This window comes from Lissotriton vulgaris, chromosome 7 (assembly GCF_964263255.1).
Source record: "Lissotriton vulgaris chromosome 7, aLisVul1.2, whole genome shotgun sequence".
Classification (NCBI taxonomy): domain Eukaryota; kingdom Metazoa; phylum Chordata; class Amphibia; order Caudata; family Salamandridae; genus Lissotriton; species Lissotriton vulgaris.
The window spans coordinates 1306189338-1306204942 of record NC_141695.1 but is presented as its reverse complement, the minus strand read 5'-3'; positions in this window follow the sequence as shown (position 1 = coordinate 1306204942).

The window sequence follows — 15605 nt, the reverse complement described above, 5'->3', positions numbered from 1 at the left end:
AACCTTTGTGGGTTAAGAACGAGAAAATAGTTTTTTCTCAAACATGATTCATGATATCCCAGCAGAAGGCTTTTTCACATGGTAAAATCACCTTAGAACACACCACAATTCCTAAAATGAGTATGGTACCATCAACAAATGATTTATAATGTAACTAAAGTCTTAAAACCTTCTATTAACTGCAATGCTTTTTAATGTATATTGGCCCCAAGATGGCTGCCAACACTTCTTGGATGAAGTGCTGACAGCGATGAGATGTGTGGTTAGGCTCCGCCAAGATATATATATATTTTTTCCTTTAATATCTAAAAAACTATTGAACAGATTTACACCATTTAACAAAAAGGAACGACTCTGAACCAAGGGCTACCTTTTTGCCAAATTTGGTGTAATTCTGTTCAGCAGTTCGGGCTCTAGCTGCGATTAAAGGTTCCTATGGAAACCCCCCTTTTTTTCGGCACCCGCTTCACGAATCACTGTGAAACTTTCAGGATAGGAGCAGACCGGAGAGCCCCACCAGTTTTGACAATTTCACGAAGACTCGTCAACCGGCGACAAAGTTATTGCAAAGTTATTGCAAATAGAATGTTGCAGATTTCCTATGGAAAATAGGTCCTAACTATAACTACCTACTGGCAACTGCCAGTAGGTAATATATATATATATATATATATATATATGAGGTATGTAAAGCTCTGAAGGTCCGCAAGTACAGCAGGTGAAGCCACACAAACAAACAGGAACCAGCAAGACCCTGGATGGTGCAATATTTTTGTTTATTTAAGTTTCAAGCCCAGTACCAGTCCGCCATGACGCGTTTCGGCTAGAGATAGCCTTGATCACATGACGACGTCATGGGGGCTGACCACCCATTTAAAGTGCAACAGTGCCATCACGTGACATAGAAAGGGAAAAAATACTATTTCCTATTTTTTCACAAAGTTAATAACTGCATAAATGCCGGTATTGCACAGAGAATACAAATCGGTGATGGATGGTTAAAATATCTGTAAAATACATATTCCAAACCCGAATGTAAAACCTCAGTGACCAAATAACATTGTGTAAATTGATGGCAACACTATATAAAAATACAGTTAAAACCATTAAAATGAGTATAAATGTTAAAACCTATAAATATTCACATATAAATATTGCCATTTAAAATCCATCAGATCAAAGCACCCTCCGTATGTCTAATAGGGCAAGAGAGGATAAATGCAAAAGGATAACAAATAATCCTGATTGTCGCACATACATGTCTGATCAAAGGAAATAATGCCCAAGTGGGCTATACACTAGCACTGAGGTAAAAGGTGAAATTGAATCTGTGCAAATACGCGTAATTAGTGCAAGCATGTCATGATGGCAATAAGGTGCTACCAGAGAAAAGTGCAAAATTGTTAAATCAATAAAAATAAGAAAACAGTTACAAATAGGTCAGGAGGGGTCCATGATGCATGTTAGAGTTTCATTTCCCTGGCCTAAACTCAAGTTTACAGGACAATCAACGTACTGATGAGAAAGTGCAATGTGCATGTCACAGAATAAGCAGATACTATAGATAGGTGTGGCAGTCCTCCCCAGTGTTGAGCCCTTGCTGTGTCTTGGTATCTAGTAATATAATGTAACGGGTCTCTAGCTTTCGCAACAGGGACTCTCTGTCACCTCCCCTCCTCTGGGGGGGAACACAATCTATCACAAAATACTTTAGCAAGGAAGCATCTTTCCCATGAGTCCTCTCAAAATGCCTGGCTACAGGATATGAGGGATCTGCGTTGATGATCGCTCGTAGATGCTGTAGAATGCGTTTGTGGACTTGTGGCCTCGTACTGCCCACATATCTTAGCCCGCAAAGGCATTCTAGAACATAAACTGCAAATTCAGATTTGCAGTTTAGTTTTTGCTTGATTTTAATGGGAAACGGGGAAAGTGGCGTGCTCACCTCAGACTTGCTGGTGCCATTTTTGCATGATTTACAAGTAAAACATTTCAGGAAGCCCTCGCTTTCGTCTAACCAAGATCCCATAACCACCTCTGGGCTGCTAGAGACCAAGCTTTCTTGCATTGACCGGGCTTTCCGATAAGTTATACTAGGGCGTTTGGGCATGACAGGGCCGAAGACAGGATCACTAGAAATGAGGGGCCAATTGTCCTTGATTATTTTATGAATACTTTTGTGTTGATTGCTGTATCCAATAATCAACCTTGTCCCCTCACAGGATCTATTAGCGGGAGACTCAACCTGTTTAACTCCTGAGCCCAGGAGTACTGTCCTGTCCATTCTGTTGGCTCTCTGTATGGCACTGTCTATAGTTTCTGGTTTGTAACCCCTTTGGAGGAATCGGGCCCTACATTGGGATTGTGCCAGCCGGCATTGTTCCTCACTGCTGCAAATTCTCCCGACACAGAGCATCTCCCCAGAGGGGATAAGGTGTGCTGGATGGTGACTACCAGCGTGCAGCAGTGTGTTACCCGCTGTGGGCTTGCGGTACAACTTAGTATGGAGGCTACCATCCTGGACGAAGATTTCCACATCCAGGAACACAATGGATTGAGTGCTGACGCTGCTAGTTAACTGAATATTGAGATTGTTAACGTTCAGTTCTTTTATAAAATCCGTCACTTCAGTCTCGGTGCCATCCCATATAAAAAACAGATCGTCAATGTACCGTAACCAGAGTTTCACTTTGGTGTTCATTGTGGCAGCATAATCAGTCATGAGGACCTGCTCCTCCCAGTACCCCATGTGTAGGCAGGCGTAACTGGGTAAAAAGCAGGCCCCCATTGCCACTCCCCTGGTCTGTAAAAATAGTTGCTTGGCAAACAAGAAGACATTATTCTCTAAGCATACAGAGATCATATCTAACAACATTTTCGAATGTTCCTGGAAGCATTCCTCACTCTTCCCAAGAAAATGTTGAGTGGCTTTGAGTCCATCTTGATGGAATATACTGGTGTATAATGAGGTAACATCCATAGACACCAAGATGTAGTTTGAATTCCATCTAAAATCAATAAGTCTCCTTAGTAAGACACTTGTATCCAAAATAAAGGATGGCAGCCCTTTTACAAACTCTTGTAGAAAAAAGTCGATGTATTTACTCATGTTTTCCAACAGGCTGTTACAAGCTGAGATGATAGGCCTGCCCGGTGGCTGCTGGTAGTTTTTATGCACCTTTGGGATGACATAGATTACCGGGGTGACTGGGTAATCCGTTTTCAGGAATCTGAGCTCATCCATAGTCAGCAGGCCTTTGCTCCTCCAAGCTGAGAGTTTAGAGTAGATTTCATTCCTGGCCATATGGGCATCCTGCATAGTAATACGCTTGTAACAGTCCCTGTCATTGAGCTGTTTAAGAGCTTCATCCAGATACATCTTACGCGGCCATTAGACCACGTTGCCACCTTTATCAGATTGTCTAACCACCAAATGTTTGTTTGCTTTAAGCTTCTTCATAAGTTTATGGTACTCACTGTCCCTATAGTTGTAGCGCTTAATTGCATGAGCATTTTTGATCTGTAATTCCTTCAATTGTGTGGTTACTCGGTCGTGAAATATATCCACATTGTCCTTAATCATCAGGGGGCAGAATTTTGATTTGGGTTTGAAAGGTGTGGGACACAGTACAGGAAATGGTTCACCTCCAAGCGCTGCCTGATTATCCGTTTGAGAAGGGATCTCCTCCTCCTGAAGCTCCAAAATTTCTTGCGTCAGAGCTGCTCCCACAATGGCCACTTCACTGATTTCACTGGATTCATTGTCGGCAATGGCAGCACCCAGAGTCCCACTAAATGTATTTGAGTTCATTGTTTTGCGTAAAGCATGGTATTTGCGCAGTTTTAATTTTCGCACATATTTGAACACATCCATCTTGGTTGTGGCATAGTCAAAATCGCCACGAGGACTGTATGTTAATCCTAACGCTAAAATAGATGTTTCCTTTGGAGTCAGAACAATGTCAGTTAAATTGATAACTGCATGAGCATTGACATTGGCATCGAAGGTGACATTTACTCCTGTTGTTGCGCTTGTTGCGCCTTGTTCCGCTGCCATCTGGATCGTGGTTTCTTTTGTCTGCCTCCTGCGTTTACGGCGCTTGCTGCTTTTCCGCCTCTCTGCACGTTTCCTGTTGGCGTGCTGCTGGCGGCTGCCTGGGTTCCTGAACGCAGGGTTAACTTGCGATCCTGCTGGACCACCTCCAGCTCCTGCGCTGGAGTAAATTTTCGAAACCCCGACCGTTGTTGACGCCTGGCTTCTGTGTCAGACTCACTTTCAGGTTGCGAGCTGTCCCCTGAAACTAATATATATATATATATATATATATATATATATATATATATATATATATATATATATATATATATATATATATATATATATATATATATATATATATTTTCACAGAAAAAACCATAGGTTATAGTGGATATATAGTTAGGAATTTGCATTTACAAAACCTTGAAAATTCAATGAAAAAACCATTGGTTTTAGGCCATATATAGTTAGGGATTTGCATTTACAAAACCTTATTTTACTCGCATAAAACCATTGAAATTCCATATATAGTTAGATGCGCTAACTATATATCGCGCACCCGCAATCCACTGCTGATGATGTCACATATTACATCATTCATGACATGGTCAGTGACATCACTGATGACATCACTGATGACAACTCAAATGACATCACTGATGACAACATCCAGTGACTGTATGTTTCTGAAAAGTTAAAATATGTCTTACATATTGAAGAATGCGTGGATGTATAAGTGTCTGGATGAAGGATTTAGTAGGTACATGACTGATTGTATGAGGGAGTGATTAAATGTGTCTCACTGAGTGCATGGGTTAGTGATTAAACTGTATTAATTTGTGCATCATTATATCTGTTGTTCTGTAAACTGCTGCATGTGTTGATCAGTAGCTATATGAGTAACTATATGGATTATTGATTGGTTGCCCAAGTATTTGTATGGGAGACTGAGTATGTGTGTGAGTGGCTGGGAGGTGTGTGACTCTGTGCATAGATGTGTGAACAGCTGATTCACTAGATGTATGGGTTCAAAACTGCATGTGGAAACAGCTGTATGGGTGGTTGACTGTGTGCATGAGTGTATTGGTGAGTGATTGGATATCTCAATGCTACATGTCAAAGTAAGTACATATGTAAAACACAGTACATGCGAGAGTTGACATATAAAAATTACTGTGCATTAGAGCCAGTGAATGTGTGAGTGGCTGTATGGATCATTGAAAACTTGTATCAGTGATTGTATAAGAGAGTAAATATGTGTTAGAATATGTTTCAATAAGTAAGGTGTGTATAACTGTATAGTTGAGGAAATGGAGGTGTGATTGATTCTTTGCATGACTGTCTAGGTGTATGAGTAACTCCATGGATGAGTGACAATCTGTGAGTGTCTGTTTTCACTGAGTGTATCTAAGGATATATCAGAGTCTGTAGAGGTTCATCGTATTAACACATGAATGATGTCATCTGTGATGTTGTCAGTGATGTCATTTGAGTTGTCATCAGTCATGTCATCAGTGATGTCATTTGAGATGTCATCAGTGATGTCATTTGAGTTGTCATCAGTGATGTCATCAGTGATGTCACTGACCATGTCATGAATGATGTAATATGTGACATCATCAGCAGTGGATTGCGGTGCGCGATATATAGTTAGCGCATCTAACTATATATGGAATTTCAATGGTTTTATGCGAGTAAAATAAGGTTTTGTAAATGCAAATCCCTAACTATATATGGCCTAAAACCAATGGTTTTTTCATTGAATTTTCAAGGTTTTGTAAATGCAAATTCCTAACTATATATCCACTATACCCTATGGTTTTTTCTGTGAATTTCATTGGTTTTTTAATAGCAAATATGAAAAGCTTTAAAATGTCAAGTACGTGATAGATAAAAACATTTTCGTATTTATGCACGTTGATGTGCTTTGAACGCTGCACCCCCCCCTTCTTTTCTCTTAGTAGTACTCTCTCTTTGCAGATAGTGAACGGTAGTTAACGCAGGTCTTTGCCCCCGTTGTAATCCGTCGTGCCTGCTTGTCTCTCCATTTGATTGATTGTTATCCAAGCATTTACTGTTTTAGAATTGGTTCTCTTTGGATCATTCTCTATTTACAAACAAGCACAAAGTCGCAATACTCTGTTTAGTCTTTGCAGATAGTGAAAAATCGTGTAAAAAAATAAAAGTAATCGAGCAAAATCAGTAGGCCACTAATTGGATCTCTTTTTGACCTCGCTAAAATAGAAATATTAGGAACAACCCTTCATGAGAAATACGAAAATAGTGAGATGAACTGAGCTCCACACCATGAGGGCTGCAAGACAGCTCGACTCCGTCACCCACCCCGCCCAAAATAACGACAAACCCTATGCAAATATTAAAAATATAGACAACACACCAGCAAAGAAACAGGGTAAAACATTTTATTAAATAACTATTTACATAACTATTTTATACTTTTTATTGCCCGATCCGGCTAGCTCAATCGATCGAGCATGAAACTCATGCACTCTGATAGCAAGCGTTGCTGCTGATGCTATGCAGACCAAAACTGGTTTTCAGTTTGTACATTTTTCTAGATTTTTCAATCCAAGGTTGGTTGACTTTGTAGAACGATGGCTTCAGATTTTCAACATACGGTGTGGTGGCGCGGACTGGGAGGGGGCGCTTCGCTCCTGCCCCCTCCCCAAGTAAGATTTTCATACGTGAAAGTACGTTAATGGTTTTGGTCCCTGAGTTGCTTCAATGTCACTGCCATTCTCAAATGGCATAAGTTCTGGATGTTGGGTGCCATAGTTAAGAGTTCTGAGCAGTGCTTGTAACACTGTCTGAAGCTTATTTCCACCTACTGCAGCTTCACTATTCTCAAAGTAAGTGAGTGTCGTTTGTGGACCTGACTGCATTAGAAAACAATGTTACCTTCCTAAACAGCTTGACGGAGGCCCCTGAGGGGCGGTGTGATGGCCATGGACTCGGAGAAGACGCTTGGCTCCGACACCCTCCCCAAGTCTTATAGCACTGGTGTAGCCTGAGATCGCCCCCGACATAGGCGGCCGGCTCCCGGGGTCCGGCGGAACTTTTTGCCTTTTGATGACTCTTCAATTCTGGACCTTGTCCCACAATCCGTTTGACCTGAAGACACGCTGTAGTGGGGCGCCCCTTTACCGTTTCAGTTGCCATTCCGCCCGCTTTTGCTACACTGTGCCTCTTCCGCCATTCAGCTGTTTACCGCCCGCTCTTGCGACTACAGCGTCTCGCTCATCATGTAGTTCAGTTGCTCCCGCTCTTGCGGTGCAGCGATAGGCGGCTGCCACAGGACTCTCAAAATGGCGGCCGGCTCTTCGGTTTTGGGCCTGGTCCACTAAAATGGCCCTGGGACACCTTTGAACTCGGACGCTTCCCTGATAGGGCTTGGGTCCCATTCTCGAAAGCGTCCCCTCAGCCGTGAACATTCTACAAAAGTCTTGGGGGTCTCCGACTCCCGCAGGCTTCTGGTGGGGAGCGGCTGCCATGATTGCTCGTGGAATGGCCACGACGGAGCTACGAGATGGTAGTGCTCTCATGCTGACGCCAGCTTTAGTCTGAAACATCCAGAAACACTGTAGACTACCAATTCGATCAGTTCCGGTACCGCCCCAACATGACCCGGAAGAGAAGAACTTGCCCTCCCCTCTTTGACTGATGGTTCTTGTTGCCTGTCCCCTCTGTTGTCATTTAACAGAACTTTTTGGACTGCTGAAAGGGGTTGTGTTCCGAACGCTGGTTGGTGGAGACATTTTGACTATATTCTTGACCTACGTTGTCGCGTAATGCGTTATATGACACGCCGCGTTAGCGCACCCGGAAGTGATCCGAGGCGCGGCGCGCAGCGCGTAACGTAAGCATAACAGGTCATGTGACTTGTTAATAAAACTTTTCATTGGTTCATTTTACTTTTGTTATTTTAATGATGAAAAGCTTGGTCATATGACCTAAAAATTACGCTTTTTATTGTTTTCGAACATTATTTTTTTTTAAACATATGTTATAATATTCCAGGCTAATGTACTTTCCCGGAAAATTTACAACTGTCCTGCAAGTAAAATATATTCCTTTTTCGAGAAAAAGGGCGTTTCTTCCTTCCATGACGGAGCCGTTGAGTAAAAGAGATTCGGCCTGCTGTCTTAGTCGCCGATACGCCTGATTATCAGATTCTTATCGATCACTTTATGTTGCAGAAATGAAAAACACAACTGCCCTTGACCATTTATCTTTACTGCGTTCCTACATATTATACCTTTTATCCGTCATGTAATTGGACTGCTTTATTTCACTTGCTTTTACTGATTCGAAAACAGTGACTAAAAGTAAAAACTTTACCAATGTAAATACTACTACCGTGTTTTGTTTTAAAAACCTTTATTGTGAAAATGTCAGTATACAAATACGGGCCTATAACCACGTGGGCCGGCCACGGAGCAAACTGAAATCGTATATGATGAGGAGACATTTACACTGTAGAGGAACGTAACGAGCGGGCCATTAGGTTGCAAGAACAAAGGTGTCTAACAGTTGCGGAATCGGTGGACGTACATTTTGTAATTAAAATAAGACAGGGCCACTTACAATAACATTTTCTAGATATACATTTGCGGGCAAGGAGTTACGAGTCCCATTTATACCGGCCCCATTTTGGGCGAGGCCGGGCAGGTCCAAGATATAGTCAAAATGTCTCCACCAACCATCGGCCAGACCAGAACCCCTTTCGGCCCTTTATGCTACAAGATGGTGTCTTCCATTCAGAAAATATTGTTGGCAGCATTTTGAAAGGAAACAGAAACAGCCGTTCTCCTAGTGAGTTTCACATTGTTACATTTAGGAAGAATGTTGAAGAGTAGTATGTGGAAAATCTGAAGCCATTTTTCTACAAACTCTCAATCAGACTTGGATGGAAAAAAAAATCCTGAAGAATGTACAAACTGAAAACCAATTTTTGTCTGTATAGCATCAACAGCAACGCTTGAGTCAGCTTTGTGTCAAGCCGCCATTTTCATTCAATCAATAGCGTCCCCCTGCACACATTCAGGGATCTGGTCGTGTCTTCAGATGAAACGGATTGTAGGAAAAGAAGCAGAAAGGAAAAGGAAAAAAGTTCCGCCGGACCTCGGGAGCCGGCCGCCTATGTCATGTGCGACCTTTGGCCACACCAGGGCAATAGTGAAGCTGCAGCAGGTGCAAATAAGCTTGAGACAGTCTTACAAGCACTGCTCAGAACTCTCAACTGAGGCACTCAACATCCAGGACTTGCCATTCGGATCTTGGCGCCTTGTGCTGGTTCCGACCTATTCACACATCGGTCCACTACTGACATCACCTCATAAGCCAACGGGGCACCCCACGCCGACTTTCGGCGCAGCATTGTAGGATGGCCACACCAGTGCGGCAACTTGCTGGACACAACCTCGGTGCCATCCGGATCTCGGCGCGTTCGACTCACTGTACCGCAAGAGTGACCGCAACTCAGCTGGACACGCCGTCTTTCGGCGCAGCATTGTAGGATGGCCACACCAGTGCGGCAATTTGCTGGACACCACCTTGGTGCCATCCGGATCTCGGCGCGTTCGAGTCACTGTACCGCAAGAGTAACCGCAACTCAGCTGGACACGCCGTCTTTCGGCGCAGCATTGTAGGATGGCCACACCAGTGCGGCAATTTGCTGGACACCACCTCAGTGCCATCCGGATCTCGGTGCGTTGTGCTGCCTTCGGCCTATTCGCACATCGGTCCGCTACTGACGCCGCCTCACGTGCCAACGGATTTTCTACGCTTTTTGTAGCCCTATGCCGCATAACAGGTCATGTGACTTGTTTATAAAACTTTTCATTGGTTCATTTTACTTTTGGTTTCCTAAAGATGGAAGGCTTGGTCATATGACCTAAAAATAACACTTTTCATTGGTTTAGAACATTTTTTTTTCCCAAACGATGAAAGCCCCACCTTGTTTCTGGATCATTCAGACTGAAGCTGGCGTCAGCATGAGAGCACCACCATCTCGTGGCTCCGTCGTGGTCATTCCGCGAGTAATCATGGCAGCCGCTCCCCACCGGAAGCCTGCGGGAGTCGGGGGCCCCCAAGACTTTTGTAGAATCTTCACGGCTGAGGGGACGCTTTTCGAGAATGGAGCCCAAGCCCTAGCAGGCAAGCGTCCGAGTTCCAAGGTGTCCCAGGGCCATTTTAGTGGACCAGGCCCAAAACCGAAAAGCCGGCCGCCATTTTAAGAGTCCTGTGGCAGCCGCCTATCGCTGCACTGCAAGAGTGGGAGCAACTCAACAACATGGTGAGCGAGACGCTGTAGCCGCAAGAGCGGGCGCAACTCAGCTGGATGGCCGTCACCTGGGGAGGCCCGTTCACGCCGCCTCCCCCACGCCCCCCCCCCCCGGGCCGCCGCACGCCAATTTTCGGAGCAGCATTGTAGGATACCAAAACCAGTGCGGCAGTTTACTGGACATCACCTGGGTGCCATCAACATCTCAGCGCGTTCTGCTGCCTTGGGACTATTCGCACAACAGACCGCTACTGACGAGGCCTCCCCCCGCACCACCCGGGACGCCCCACGCCAATTTTCGGAGCAGCATTGTAGGATCCCAAAACCAGTGCTGCACCCAGGCGACATCACCTGGGTGCCGTCCAGAACTCTGCACGTTGTGCTGCCTTGGGACTATTCGCACAAAAGACAGCTTCTGACCATTGTTGCTTTTTTGGGTGAAAAATGTTTAAATGTTTTTACAGTTTTTGTTCAGTTCATTATAGTTAAAAGTTAATAAAGTTTTAAAATCTAACTTTGTTGGAGTGCTATATATGTTTAAAAAATCGGGTGAATGGGGCCTTGAATCGGGTTATTGTCATGTGTGGGCTTTGCAAGTGTACTGCTACAAGATCGGACATTTCAAACTCAAATGCACGTTCTTTTTCTTACCTTTCCGAAGCATGGAACGCAATAGCAGGCAGAGAAAGGGTGATGCACGTGTTGAACACTGCCTGGCCTGGCAAGTTGCTGGCAGTGCCCCCCCCGCCCGCTCCTGAAAGAGGGCACACACACACCGCCGCCCCGAGTACTTCACAAATCTTTAAAAGACCATGCGCTTGTTCATTCTAGAACCCCTGCATCGACCCTCTGACGTTTCCTGGAAGAATTAGCACGTAACACAATACCAAGCCCTGTCAGCTGAAACCCCCGAGAAATCATGGGGCATATTATCAAGGGGGTTTATTTCCGCTTTTTTGGCTTTAAAAGCCAAAAAAAAAAGAGATAAAATTATCTCCCTATTACCAAGCTGTCGCTAACACCAGTTAGTGACAGCTAAAAGGAGATAGCGACCATCTTGGGCCCCGCTTTGCATATCAGTGATATTTATCACTAATGACATGCAAAGTGGGCGTGCCAAGATTTTAGCGACTGGAAACAGTCCCTAACCATCGCTATCTCCTATTACCAACTTTTGGAGATATTCGCGCTAAGCGCGAATATCTCCAAAACCTAACACCTGTCCTGAGCAGTTTTAGCCATGTTATCCAATGGGAAGTGGATAACATGGCTAAGAGCATTTGCTGGATAATGCATGAATATCGCTGACTTTTCAACGATATTCATGTATTGCGGCCGTTTTTTATCGCATTTGCGATACACCTTGCTAATAGCAAGGTTTATGTGCGATAAAATTCGCCGATGTGCGGCGATAATTTTTGTCTCTAAACAAGTTAGAGACAAAAAGTATCGCTAGTTGTTGGTAATATGCCCCCGGGTTTTTCCTTGCAGGAATCGGGAAGCGAAAGACTAGCACTGAAATCAGTAGTCTCACGCCTGAATCGGGAGGGTTGGCATGTCTGGATACTCTACAGCTGGGGCCATAAACTACATCCGCAGGGCTAGGTGATAGCCTAGGTCCGGCCTGGACAATCGGACACAGAGGAAGAGGAGTGTCAGAGGGTGCGGTAGTGAATAGGGTGAAAGGGAGGTGTCGGGCGGGCACAGGGTGTGATTCTCAGAGAAGAGCAGCGCAGATGGGGGGAAGTATATGGCCCATGCATGAGAGAAAGAGCGGGGGTGACCAGTGCGTGGGGGAGATGCTTGCGAGGGTGGGGAGCCATGCTGAGGATCGGCGGCGTGCAGAGAGTGGCCCTGGTCAAGGCATCTAAAATGGCTGCCGTGCACGACAAAATTGTGGCATTGGGCAAAAACGCAAGATGGCGCAGACAATGTTTATCAATAAGGATTCATTTATAACAAAATATTTACTCGCAGTGACAAAATGGTGGTCAACACTTCCTGATTTCCATCGAATCGAACGTTAACAAACGTCACGCAGCAAAAAAAAAAAAAAAAGCTCACGCACAGAGCAGTTTATCCAATGGGAGGTGGATAACATGGCTAAGAGCATTTGCTCGATAATACATGAATATCGCTGACTTTTCTGCGATAATAGCAAGGTTTATCTGCGATAAAAATCGCCGATGTGCGGCGATAATTTTTGTCTCTAAACAAGTTAGAGACAAAAATTATCGCTAGTTGTTCGTAATATGCCCCCGGGTTTTTGCTTGCAGAAATCGGGAGGCGGGAAACTAGCACTGAAATCAGTAGTCTCACGCCTGAATCGGGAGGGTTGGCATGTCTGAATTCTCTACAGCTGGGGCCATAAACTACATCCGCAGGGGTAGGTGATAGCCTGGGACCAGCCTGGCATCTAAAATGGCTGCCGTGCACGACAAAATTGTGGCATTGGAAAAAAGGCAAGATGGCGCAGCCGCTAGAAGAGATGTATCAACATATATGAGCCTCCTCAGCCACCCTCAGGAAACATAGGGGATTAGGATACGTCTCCCGCACCCCCTTATACCTAGTAATTTAATTAACGAAGCACAAAATGGCGAATTCCCGTTTCGCTACCAGTTTGCGGCCCAGTTCGCGGCCCGTAAAGCGCTTCTACCGTGAAAAATCATTTTTTTTTTTTTTTCCCCACGGGACCCTTTAATAACCCCAACAACATTCCTAGGGGGTCAAGAGGGGTATACCTTGCCCCCTTTCAATAAATTCCCCCTTCGTTTTTCACCTCTTCTTCTCTCTCGATCCTACCGAGAGATAAGATGGCGGCCGCTCCGGACTGTTTAGAATGTTGACAGACACCGGAGAGCCAATCAGCTTTCTGCGCGCAAAGTTCCGTTTCGCGAAAAGTAAGCGGACCGGATCGCTGCCCGGAGCGCTGTTACAGATATATATCTTGTTTTGAACGTTAATTTCTCAAAAACTACTGGAGCACATATATTGAGACCTAGCAAAGGCACATCGGGCTAACAGTCCCTACAATTTTGCCAAGTTTCGTGCAAATCCATTCAGCCGTTCGAGCTAAAAGTGAGTCCAACCGCCCTATGGAAAAATGAATGGAAAAAACGCGTTTTGGGACCCCCCTTTTTTCTCAGCCCCCCCTTGACGAAACCCCCCCAAATTTTCAGGGGCTGCTCAGAAACAAAATGTGCCATTTTCCTGAAAATTTCAGCCGATTCCGTCCACAAACGCCAAAGTTATTAGACATAGAATTTTCAAAAATCCCATAGGGAAAAAATCCTAACTGTATATACCTACTATATATATATATATATGTGTATTTAGATAAATAGATATAGAAGGAAAGTTGAATATTTGTGGAAAATATGTATTTTACATTATATTAAAATTATGTTATAAAATATTTAACATTTACTACTTTATACTCAATTTTCAACAATATTTATTTTTTTCTGATATTTTTGTACTTATTATAAGTATAAGATCACAATACCATGGTAAACAATATATTTTTCTGATGTTTTTGACAACAATATTCCCTTTCAAAATTGTGTCAGTGATCCCCGTTCTTTGATACACGTGTTCTTGAAGGTGTAGAGAAAGATCAGCCCTTATTGGCAGTCAGTTCAAATTCTTTATCCTCCATGAAAATATTTTCAAGGCAGAAGAATTTCTTGATATAAAAAAATCCAAAGCTTGCGAGGGAGTACTTCTTGAAATTCAGAAAAGGCATTTCTGCCCACTGCTTCCTATACTTCATCTTGCCCAACATCTTTGAACAGTTCGAAAATGTGCCTGCTGTGCAGTCATCCTTTATGGACCGAAGAACATCTGTTGTTCTTCTGCCCAACATACACCAAACCTAGATCTCATTGGATTACACATATGTGCCAATTATTGGGGCTAACCAACCGGGTACATGCATTACAAATCTCTAAAGCAATTTCACCATGCTTAGGTAACTGCAGTATCAACATTTTTGTACTCAATGTGATGGATTAGATTGCACAGTCTAGTTTCCTACACAGTCAGAGCCCTCCTTTCAGGTATAGGAATGATTCATTTGTACTGATAGGTCTTAAAATTGATTAAGTTGTGATTGTTTGTATTCTGATTTTATGCATTATATGTATTAGTTATTAATCTGCATATTGACCATTCCTATTAAGAATTTTAATTTATTGGTCAGTATGTTTCACTACATTTACTGTACTTTTATTTTCTTTTTTATGCTTGTGTGTGGATGAAGATTTTATATTTGATCTGACTAAGGAAATGAGTGCCATTCAGTTTGTTCTCAATAGCATTTGTTATTCAAATACCCAAATGCACCTTTGTGGCATATGCTACACATTAGTGTTTTATTGATCAAAGGAACCAATAAATATATATAAGATGCCTATTTTGGTTGATGATAGTAGCTTATGCTGCAGACTCAAGTCACTAAAAACGTATTTTGCCATTATAACTTTTGAAAATGGGCCAAAACATGTTGAAATATACCAAACATTATGCTGCCCACTTTCTGACTTTTTTTTTTTAAGTTTGAGTTTATTTATCGGAAAAAAAAGAAGAATAAAACAAGTGCATGAAGAAACAGTAAACATTATATGTCCATAAAAATACATAAGAAATTCCAATGAAGAATGAATGTAAGTAATCAACAATTGATATCGACTAACATATGATGAAAAATTTTAAGGTATAAGAAAAGGGAGAGGGAAGGGAAGGGAAGGAAAGGGAACGATGTAGGGGAGGGAATGGAAAAAAATAAAGAAAAGAAAGTATCACAATCTATCTATATTTTGAGAACAAGAGATAACTCATAAATGTATCACTGTAAAAAACTTGAAGAGTAAAATATCATATTATGTTAATAAGAGATGTAACAGTAAGGAGTAAGACTAAAAAACAAGAACAAAATATAAGTAATTATAAAATATGACCATACAGTCTAATTATGGAGGTTTCCAAACTTCATCCAAAGTATTGATTAATGTATGAGTGGTAGAAGCTACCCTAGGTAAATAGGAAGTTAAAGGAAACCATAAAAGATCTCTCTTAATAGCTAGGGATACAGGCGTAATGTATATAGTATCCAGTCTATGATGGAAACAGACAGCATTCCACCATGCTTTAAAAGTAACTTTAGCAGCTTGCTTCCAGTTAGAGGGTATTAGATGAAAGGCTACGTTAATAGTACATCTACTAGTCTAAAATTAGACAGTGTGTGGGGCTACTGAGAAG